We start from the raw sequence: 11,869 nt of genomic DNA on the forward strand, positions 1-11,869 counted from the left end.
TCGGTGTTGACAGGAGGGCAGAGGTCGACCGCGAGGTCTCTCGTTTGTGGAGTTCCTCAGGGGTCGGTCCTCTCGCCTCTCCTGTTCAACATCTATATGAAACTGCTGGGTGAGATCATTCGTGGCTTTGGAGTTGGGTATCATCAGTACGCTGATGATGCCCAGCTTTTTCTTTCGACCCCAAACCACCCCAGTGATGCCCTCAACGTGATGTCCCGTTGCCTGGAGGCGGTTCGGGTCTGGATGGGGAGAAACAGACTTCAACTCAACCCCGACAAGACTGAGTGGCTTTGCATACCTTCATCCCGGGTTTATTTGGATATTCCATCTCTTTCTATGGGGGGTGAACTATTACCCCCCGTAGATAGGGCTCGCAACTTGGGAGTCCTCCTAGATTCATGGCTCACCTTGGAAGACCACATAGTGGCCGTGACTAGGGGGGCTTTCGCCCAGGTTCGCCTGGTGCGCCAGTTGTGGCCCTATCTAAGCCGGGATGATTTATGCACGGTCACGCACTCGTGACCTCTCGTCTAGACTACTGCAACGCTCTCTACATGGGGCTTCCCTTGAGGACCACCCAGAGGCTCCAACTGGTACAGAATGCAGCCGCGAGAGTTGTGTTGGGAGTCTCCCGATACTCCCATGTTACACCTCTGCTCCGTGAGCTGCATTGGTTACCAGTTGTCTTCCGGGTGAGATTCAAGGTACTAGTAATGGTGTTCAAAGCCCTACATGGCAGGGGTCCGGAGTACCTCAGGGAACACCTGCTGCCGGCATCAACTTCCCTCCGCCCTGTGCGTTCCCACAGAGAGGGCCTCCTCAGGGTGCCACCGGTCAGAGAATGTCGACTGGTGGCCCCCAGGGGGAGACCCTTCTCTGTGGGTGCCCCGGTGCTATGGAATCAGTTACCGGTTGAGCTCCGGATGGCGCCCGATCTTCGCTCCTTTCGCCGCAACCTGAAAACATACTTGTTTGAACAAGCCGGCCTGGCCTGAGGGGGGATTGGTGGGGTTTTTTATTGTATTTTATTGGGGGTTTTTTTTATTATGTATTAATGGTTTTTTAGTGGGCATGTATTTAATTATTTTTTAACTTTTGTAATTCTGTCTTTTTATTCTTGCCCTGTTCACCGCCCTGAGTCCTTCGGGAGAAGGGCGGTATAGAAATATTAATAAATTAAATTAAAATTAAAATTTATTGTGACACAGTAAAATGAGTTTGGGTCGTGACAATCCCATCTGACTTTCTTCATTTTCTTAAGTGGTTTGCAGCTGGTGATGTATTTTGCAGAGTGGAAAATAATGTAGTAACGTGGCTTACATCACAGCTCAGGGACAAAATGTCAGCATTTTGGGGATAAAGGGGGCCAGTCTGTTCTTGATGACAGCCAATGAAGAAAGGTTCTCTGTGGAGCCATTGGAAGGTGACTGTTTTGCCTTTCATTCTAAAAATAATCCACAAAGGATAAAAAAAAACAAAACAAAACCAAGCTAAAAAGGCTTGGCTCTCTGTCCCTCTTTGCCCCATACAGCTGTAAAAAAGCAGACTGATGTTTGTCAGCAAACGTAATGGGATCTCACAGGGATAAAAGAGGACCTTCAAAGATCTTTGATTAGGAAAGGAACAGATGGGGAAACCATGCAGTCTGTTTGTTCTTTCTGTCCTTGAATATAAATTCTGTGGAAAAAGGAAGTTTGTGTGTGTGATTCAGCTTATTTTGGAATGAGATATTTGCTACTGCAAGTATGCACAAGTACAAGATACACAGAGTAAAAATTGTTGAAGCGGTATCTGTCTTTTTTAACCCCTGTACACTCTCTCTCTCTCTCTCTCTCTCTCTCTCTCTCTCTCTCTCTCTCTCTCTCTCTCTCTCTCTCTCTCTCTCTCTCTCTCTTATAATACTTTTGGTGCATAATTTGGTGGGCATTCCCCATGTTAGTCAATGTTCCAGTATAGGAGAGTTTTTACAGGAAGAGGAGGGGAAGGAAGGAAGGAGGAAGAGGACACTGAGAACAGGAAGGGAAATAAAATCCAAATGTTAACAAATTACAAGAAACTAGGTATTTTATGCTGCACTATTTTGTTGCAGTTCCAACTGGCAAGTACAGTACCTTCCTTATCGGAGGCACACCGGACAATTATTAGCAGCTCACTAGCTAATTGCATAGAATAGGCCTTTTTCAGTGACAGCCTCTTACTTTGGGATGAAGGAGATAAATTTTTGAATAGTAAGATGTGTGGCATATAAATTTAACAAATAGAAGAAATTTAGACAATGTACAGCCTAATTTTATTTATCCAGACAACCTGTCATGATGACAATCCTCAGGTGACAACATATTCAGGTCTGGGTTCCCCATCTCAGAAGACAGAGTTATTAATTTCCTGTGGGGGAAGAGAGAGATTCAGATCCTGAATAAGTAAAAAAAGAAGATTAGTTAGCTTGACCTGTTCATCCAGGCAACTGATGAAAACAACTGAACCGCGAGCAATCCCATAACACAGAGCCCATCAGGAGAGTGGGTTTCACTTCTCAGGTGGGTTTTTCAAAAAAAAGAGAGCAGCTTTCATTTGAAGGGCTTGTGTTTTTCTCCTTCAAGACTGAATAAAAACAAGGCGAGGCTGAAATTGTTAGGTAGCAAGGCAGCAAGCAGGTAGTGAATCTGGAGAAGCAAGCTAAGATCAATTGCAATACAGCCTATGTTTTGTTTCATCAATTGAGATCTGGGCAGTGTGAATTTCTTCTGGCGTGTGAGTGAACGAGGGATGCTGGGTCTGAGATGAATGCACCTGGAAGGTTATTTGTATATTCCTTTCCCCCTCTTCAGCTTTCTTTCAGGTCTCTGATTGTATTCTATACAATAAGATTTAAATTCCTAATAAATTCTGGAAGAAACCTTTGCAGGCTAAAGGGACTGCAGGATATCACTGCACTGCTGATTTTCTCCACTGTGAAGTGAAATGCCAGTATATTGAAGAAAGGATCGTAAGTGCATGCTGGTCGTGTCCCATACATTTTGCTTTACTACATGTTACCAGTGTAATAAAGAGGTGGGAGGCCCAGTGGGCTTATTTTCTGCTTTTTATCTCCTACTGGTAAACTATATCTTTGTTTCCATCTGGTGTTGAATTATCCTTTGTCTCTCATGAGACCATCACCAGAAAAGCAAATAACAAGAAGAAGCTTGTTAATCTAAATTTGTAAATCCTCTTCAGGCTTGAGCTGCTAAACTAAGAAGCAGCTGGAGAAAAAACAAAACCCACAGCATTTTTAGTTCCAATGAGAGGAGAGACAAGAAGCAAGAAATACTGAGTTTGCATTGCTGTGTATTACCGAGTTTTAAGAAAGCCATGATAAATGTTTTTCTTTTTTAAGCTGTCCATTCTGTATCCAGATCTACATTTACTATCTCAAAGTTTTGTAAGATGAAGTAAATTTGAATATAATAGTTGCAAATATAATGAGAAATTATATGAATTTTTCTATTTTTCTCCAGCACAACAAATGAGTGGGGTATATTAGGGTAAGAAATAGTGACTTGCCCAAAGTCAGCCAGTGAGTTTCCGTGCCTGAAGGTGGATCTGAATATGGATGTGATAATTCCATCGTTTTGTTGACTGTTCCTTCTTATGGATTGTTTTAAACATCAAATAGTTAAAAAAAATCAAAGTTCAAGTATGAAATAAAGCCTTGGCTAACAGCAACTTGGAAACAGCAACTTGGAATCAGAATGCTATCCAAAGTTGGTTCATCCTGAACTGTGCAACATATGGGACATTGGAGAAAATGAACTGCAATGGAAAATCAATGGAATGACAATTTAGAGAATATATATGTAATAATGCCTTATTTTATGTCACCTTCATGGTGTATGCATATCTATTATTGGTAATCATACCTACCAGTAGTTTTCCAGCATCTTGGATAGGAGTTGTGCTACTTACTACCTGATCATAAACTTAAATAAATAAAAAAGGCTAACAAAATCAACTGTTGTTGGGCTGCTGGCCTCTACTCTGTCCACAAGTCACTCTCTGGATTCATATTTGAGGCCCTCATTATTATAAGGCCTACACTGTCTACTTCTAGCTACACCACTGGATTTAAAAGGAGGAGGCTAACTCAAGAGGGAACAGCCTGCTACTTATACCCAAGCTCTGTGTAGCAAAGTCACGCAGGGCAGGGAGCTGACTTGCGAGTACCAGCAAACTAAGAGGTACTTGCTGCAGTTTATTCTTCCCAGACCCTTCAGCTTTCAGCATTGGGCTGAAAACAAAAACAGGCTCTTTAGAGTGCCAGTAAACCAAGAACTTAAAAGAACATTCTTTCTAAAAAAAAGGTATTAAACTGAGGGAGAAAATGGGATAGGCAGCATCAGTTTGAGGCTTATTATCCTCCTTCCCGCCAAAAGTCTCAATGGAGACAAAATCTCTAGCCTCTTCATTTCTTCTCCTAGGTCTTTCCAATCAGAGCCTGAAAAATGAGCCAGGTTGCTGGCATAAATGGGTGGGAGACTCTGTTTATACAGGCCTTGATAAAGGTCATTTCCAGTATGTCCTCTGCCTGCTCCTGCCCTTTCAGAAGAGCAATTTTTAAGCTTAGCCAGCCAATAGACCATTGTGGTTGGAGCTGTGGCTGTTGTTTTTCCTTCACTGCTTGCTGATTAAAAGTGTCCAAAGCAGAGCTACCCGATCAGAAGGCCCAACCTCTTGGCTACTGTGTTAACAGCTCTCCCAAAAGTTGCTGCTACTGTCTGATTTTTAATACGAAACACTTCCAAATTGCTAAATGTATGGGGCAGTCCTATTAACTGAAGCAAATTATTTCATATAAATGTAAACTCAGTTTAGTTTTTGTCTGGGATATATTGAGTTTTAGGCAGGGCTGTCCTTGGCACACCACTCAAAGATGAAATGGGATACATCTACTTTTAAAGAGTTAAATATAAAGGCTAAACATTGTTAGGATCTTTATATAAAACTTTAAGACAGTGGCTCTCAACCTATAGTCTGCAGACCCTCGGGGGGCCACAATGTTATCACAAGGGGTCCACAACGGCTTGAAGAAATGTTATGATTTAAATCTTAAGTCTTGGTGACTTGGCTATGGTCCATGGCCACAAAAGGTATTTAAAGAGGGTCCATGGTGAACAAAAGGTTGATAACCACTGCTTTAATATTTTGTTTTGAATAGGCTTCTGAGTTTCAAGGTTGACTGAAAAAAATTATATGATGAAGTGCCTCTTAGAGGTTTGCCCAACGATACTTGCACGAAACTGTTAATGTGTTTTGGATCATATGTCCTATAGAATTTCACTAGAAGGAAAAATGGAGCCAGATATTTTTCCTATTTTCCTAAGTACACAGGCAACATGTAGGCTCAGAAAGAAACATAGTTGTGTTTATTGCCGTGCAATAGTTTGAAATGCTTTGTTTTATTTGGCATTAAAATATATATAAGAGCTTTTCTGTATATTATGGTGGAATTGGAATGAAGACTTACACCCACTTAATAACAGTTTACTGACTAATAAAGTCTATTAGGAATAATTTATTGTAACGATAAGGTTTCTTCCCCCACTTTGGTAAATTTACCAGGGTTTAATTATGTTATAAATAAAACTGTGTGCTTTCCTTTGTAAATAACTAATGCAATAAGGTGCTTTAATTGAGCCAAGGTAGAAAATAGAAATATTTTTTGCTGATTGAAAGGGGATCTGGATCTAGATGTTCATTTTTTACCAAAGAAAATGGAATTACAATTAACTGGAACAGGATGCTTATTGCAAATATGCTTTTTATTGGTACCTGATTATTTTTATATATAAAAAACATCTGGCAACGCTGTTGATTTATTGAATCACTAGTTCATGGGGCAGTAGACACAACTAAAGAAAACATAATACTTTAGAGAGATTATTGCCAATAGAAAACCCCTGAATAAGATTACAGTTAGTGGATTAAGAACTTGACAAATTTGACTTGATTCAGAAATAATAAGATCAAAAGCAATGAAAAATGTTAAAGCAAATATTAATGTAAGAGCAAATCAGAAGATGAAAGCAACATACTACAGTCGAGAAGTCTGCAAAAAACAGGAAAAAAATGGTTTGTTTCATACCTGAAACAAACACATCATATTCCCAAAATCTTGCTGGAACAAACCCTGGAACATTTTTCTTATTCCAGATTTCAGCCAAAATAAGTCCCAATAAAGGAGAATATTTGTAGTTCAGGGTTGAAATGAGGGGGTCCTTGGTGTTATTAGAGTTTGGTTATTTTCTTGCAGTTGTTTCATTACCCAAACTAGGTAACATCATCACAGCTAGTGCTAGAATATCTCAGAGAGCACCAAGGACCCCTCAAAACAAGGCCGAAAGATGAGTAAGTTTTATGGGCTGAGTAGGGCAAGCTGTTAGGGCTGCTAATTTTGCCACTGCTGCATGTATTCCAAATTTAGTTTCCCAATCTGAAGTTGGCAAAGTATCTCTTTTACTATGATATACCAGGTTTGTCCTTGCAGACATCAACTTGACTTTAAATAAATTTCGATATTTCTTGTTTATATGTTCTAAGACAATCCTAATAATATATTTGAAATTACAATTCAAGTTTTATTTTTATTTTTTGTTTTTTGTAAAAAGTACTGCACTTTTTTGGAAGTGTAGATCAGAGTTCTCCAAACTTACTGGATTTGTGGACTGGCTGGGGGGGAGAGGGGTTGGTTCCGCTGTAGCAATGGGCAAGCAAGCATGCCCACCACTCATGAAAATGGAGCATGCACGCACACACTCACCTACTGCTTGTGTTAGTGGGGATGCACGTGCACACACAATCACCTGCCACTTCCACGGCCTGGTTCTGAACGGCTCATGGCCTGGTAGTGGGCTGAGGCCCAGGCGTTGGGGACCCCTGTGCTAGATTGTCACTCTTCTGAAGCTCTCTGTGTTACATGCTACACAATATATTAACAACAACAACAATCAGGAAGCTTAAATGCATTTATTTAAAACTAAATAAAAACTATTTATTTAAAATTTAAAAATTTAAAACTCTTCCAAATGGCTTGCAGTAAAAACAATCAGTTCATTTTCAAAAGACAAAACCCTATACATATAAAATCAATTTAGGTAGCAGCTTGCTAGAATCAGCAGAATGATTTAAAAAGGATTTAAAAACTGATTTTGATCAGATTAAAAAAACCCTCACCAATTAAAGGTTTTGGGCAATAAAATAAAATTTAAAAGGGTCTGACCTGTTACATGAAAGTTGATAAAGTTGGTACCTATAAATCAATGCAGGAAATATATTACATAACACACATGTAAGAGCCTTGGTGGAGCAGTGGGCTAATGCCTCCTTAAGTAACACCAGCTGCCTGCAATTACAGTAGTGCAGGTTCATGTCCCACCAGGCTCAAGGTTGACTCAGCCTTCCATCCTTCTGAGGTAGGTAAAATGAGGACCCAGATTGTTGGGGGCAATAAGCTGACTTTGTAATAATGCCGCTTGGGGGGGGGGGCGAAAGCCCTAATAAGCAGGCATATACATAGAATGAAGGCTATTGCTAAGCACATTCCATTTGTGCTTAGATTGCAAGCCGCCCTGAGTCTTTGGAGAAGGGCGGGATATAAATGGAATTAAAATAAAAAATAAAAAAAATGAATTAAAGATCCAGTTTTGTCTGAAGAAGCACAGCTGGAGCAGATATTTTAATATCAGGTAAATTGAAATGAGGGGAAGTATTTGTTACATGATAAAAATATGATGCTTTTGCGATAAGAATGTTGGACTAAAACCGAGTAGTTCTAAAGTACAAAATGTTAGTTAGCCATGAAGTAACTTTTCACTCTGATCTTCTTTCATAGGGCTATTACAAGGATAAAATGGAATGAAGCTGAAGAGTAGGGACTCATGCACATTATCTTGAATTTTCTGAAGAAAAGTGGGAATGTCTATCCATGTCCAAATTCATATCCATATCTAATGTAATAAGATCCTTCCCTTGAACTGGGAGTCATTTTTCCTTCCAGTGTTGGGGGACTTAAGTCTCCCTCTTTATTAAGTCAGTTCAAGCAGAATACAGGAAGTCATGGCCTCCATGGCAATCATGGGCTTACACCAGTGGTGGGATTGAGCCAGTTCGCACCAGTCTGGCAGAACCGGTAGCTAATTTTTTGTTGCCCAGGCCCAGAATGGACTTCTGGAAGCGGCGTCCATACAGAGAACTGCTTGTTCATGTATTTGAATCCCACCACTGGCTTACACGAAGCCCAAAGCTCTACACATAAAGGCAAGCACATGATAGATTTTATGTTTACCCCAGAGAAGTGTTTAGTAATGTGACTATGAAGAGAAACTCCAACTGTTTGCTGTGGTTTGATTACTTCCTGGTCCAATAGAAACCGGCTGCCACTAGAACCTTAGTAGGACAAATGGGTTGATTCAGACTCTTCATGGTTCTGGATGCTTTCTGGGAAGGGTTGTGTGGGGTTTTCCCAATGATCTTGCAGGCAGTTCTATGCAACAGAAAGTGACTTACCACTTGAGACAATTGGTCTCTGGTGACCAATCCTAAACAACTCTGATTTACTAAGGATCTCTGGAATTTTGTGATATGCACACTTTCTCCTGGCTGTACCTTTATTTTGGTGATAAGATGGATATTCCAATCTATTGGGTGATAATGCAAGCTGATGAGACTTGCCCATTGCTTCAGCAGACTTGGTTATTTGAGCTTGCCGGCCTGGACTGAGGGTTTGGGATTTTAATTTTTTAGAATGTAATTTACTTCTTGGGGCTAATTTAATTTAATTTATTTTTAACCTTGTATATTGTGTTTTAACTGCCCTGTACACTGCCCCGAGTCCTTCGGGAGAAGGGCGGTATATAAATCCAATAACATAAATAAATAAATAAATAAATAAATAAATAAATGAATGAATGAATGAATGAATGAATGAATTTTGTTGCAGTGAGCAACAAATTAATTAATTAACTATTTGTCTATGAAGGGGTCAGCACACTCCGAAAGATTCCAGAGAGTATTTGTAACAAACCTCAAATAAAAAATTATTTCTTGTGACAATATTCCATTAATTTAGATACTTGTTTACATGTGTCAAAATTGGGAACTATTCTTACGGCATTTAAAAAGTTCAGGGGTTTTTTTTCCCCCTAGAGAAGGGGAAACATAAACACTAATTAATCTCGTCAATATACATATTGATGGAACAGCATGAAATCAGAGAGTGTTAATGCTTCCAACACTCTGATTTCATGCTGTTCCATCAATATGTACTTTCCTACTATGGATTAAAATTAGTGGAGCTTTACTTATTCGTTAGAAATGTATTTAAAAGCGAGGGCTTAGATTAAATGCAAGGCTAGAACATCAGAATTTGCACTCCCCATTTATCAGATGCAGTCTGAAAATAATTCACCATCATCTTCAAATCTTCCAACTTCATGATCCTGAGTCCTAGCAGCAAATGCCATTGCTTTACTCACAAAATAAAATACCACTACAAAACCTAGCATTTTTATGAGAAAAACAAAACAAAACAAAACAAAAATTAGGACTGCAGTTAATCCTTGACTTATGACCATAATTGAGTCCAAAATTTCTGTTGCTAAGCAAAACAGTTGTTAAGTGAGCTTTGTCCCATTTTACAACCTTTCTTGCCACGGTTGCTAAGGGAACCACTGCAGTTGTTAAGCAAGTTACACAGTTGTTAAGTGAATGTGACTTCTCCATTGACTTTCCTTGACAGAAGGTTTCAAAAGGTGATCACGTGATCCCAGGACACTGCAATCCTCCTAAATACCTGCCAGTTGCCAAGCTTCCAAATTTTGATCACATGACCACCAAGATGCTGCAATGGTTGTGTGAAAAACAGTCCATAAGAAGGCCACTTTTTTCAGTGCTTTTGTAACTTCAAGCAGTCACTAAATGAAAGGTTGAAAGCCAGGGATTACCTGTGATGACTCTGAGCTCCACAAAGCCACAACATTTCTCTCTCTCTCTCTCTCTCTCTCTCTCTCTCTCTCTCTCCTCTCTGTGTTAGCATATCAAAGTGCCTTCAGTAGGTTATCTATAAAAGTAAAACTGGTGTTTGTGTGTGTGCGTGTGTGTACTTGATATTTGCAAGTTTACATAACATCTTTTTGTAAATCTCCATCCGCTCTCAAAATGCCAAGGAAGCAGAGCCAGAGCACCTGATGAAAATTCAAGTCCAGTTGTTTGGGACACAAAGCAACCAGCCATCTGGCAACTGTCTGAAACGTGGAATGACTTTGCTAAAACAGCGAAGAGACTTATTTGAACTTTGGGATCTTCATTCTTGGCTGCTTTTTAAATTCTAGCCCCTGTTTTACAGCCCTCTGGAGTCTCCCTAGATCACATCTCTGACATTTAATAGCAAATCTAGATTTTATACAATTGCTCTTTTTGTCACTTATTGTGTAAGCACAAGAAGCATACAAAATAGGTTTAAGCATAATAAGCATACAAAATAGTTAAAGTATTAATCAGTGGTGGGATTCAGCTGATTCGCACCATTTCGGCAAAACCGGTAGCTAATTTTTTGTTGCCCAGGCCCAGAATAGACTTCCGGAAGCGGCATCCACATAGAGAACCGGTTGTTCACATATTTGAATCCCACCGTTGGTCTTAATGCATGTAACGGTATACTAAAAACAAAAGGGACCGCTCTAAAAAAATGCACTGGGGGGGGGAGGCTGAAAGCCTTTTGTAGTAATATCAACTCATGCTCCCTGCATCCCTTGAAGGCTGAATTTTAAAACAAGAAAGGTTCCCCCATTTGTAGTAAAGTTGCTTATCTCTTGTACTAAACAGATTGCTAACTACTAATGTCAGGTACCACTTCAGTAACCTTTAGCGCCCACCTTCTTTCAGCTAGTGAGACTATTGTTCCTTGGCCTGAACATTCCTCTAGGGATGGGGGGGAAGAAAAAAAGGATTGTTGTGGATTCCTTTCTCCTTTGACTCACCCCCTCCTCCCCCTCCCCCTCCACCTCCTCTCTGTTCCTCCCCCTCCTCCTATTCCTCCATCTCCTCCTCCCATATTTCCTTCCCCTCTCCCCTCATTCTATTCCTCCATCACCTCCTCCCTTTTTGCCCTCCCCTCCTACCTCTCTTCTTGCTCCTGCTCCTCCCCTCCTTCTCCTCCCCTACCCTTGCTTCTTCCCTCTCCTCCTCCCCTTTCTATTTCATCCTCTTCCATCCATCACCTCCTCCCCTTTTCCTCCCCCCTTCTCCCATCCCTCTCCTCTTTCTCCTCCCCCTCCTCCCCTCCCGTTCCCCCTCCCTTCCTTCTCCTCCCCTTCCCCTCCTCCCCTCTCTCCTCCCCTTCTTCTACCTCCCTCCTCCTCCTCCTCCTCTTCCACCACCACCTTTTCCTCCTCCTTTTGTTTGTTCCCTTTGTTATTCCCCAAACTGTTCAGAAATAAAAATTGAGAATTTTTTTAAAAAAAATATCAAATGTGGGAGAAAACCAAACTGACAAATGCCTTAATTCAGGGGTGTCAAACTCAATTTCATTGAGGGCCGCAACAGTATTACGGTTGCCCTCAGGGGGCCGGGTGGGTATGGCCAGGGTGGGCGTGGCCTACTGGGTGGGCGTGGCTAGAGTGCGTATGGCCTCCTGGGCGTGGCCAGCTCTACATCGTTCGCATCAAGGGTACCTATGGGGGCCTGGGCAGGAGTGGGACAGATCTGAGGGTCTCTGGCAGAAGGAAGGTCTCTGGGCCAGGGCCAAGGCAGTGGGGGCCGTTCCCTCACTGTTTCCAGGATGGCTTCGCGGGCCACATGAAACCACTTCGCGGGCCGGATCCGGCCCCCGGGCCTT

Source organism: Vipera ursinii, assembly GCF_947247035.1.
Source record: "Vipera ursinii genome assembly, chromosome: 3".
NCBI classification, from domain to species: domain Eukaryota; kingdom Metazoa; phylum Chordata; class Lepidosauria; order Squamata; family Viperidae; genus Vipera; species Vipera ursinii.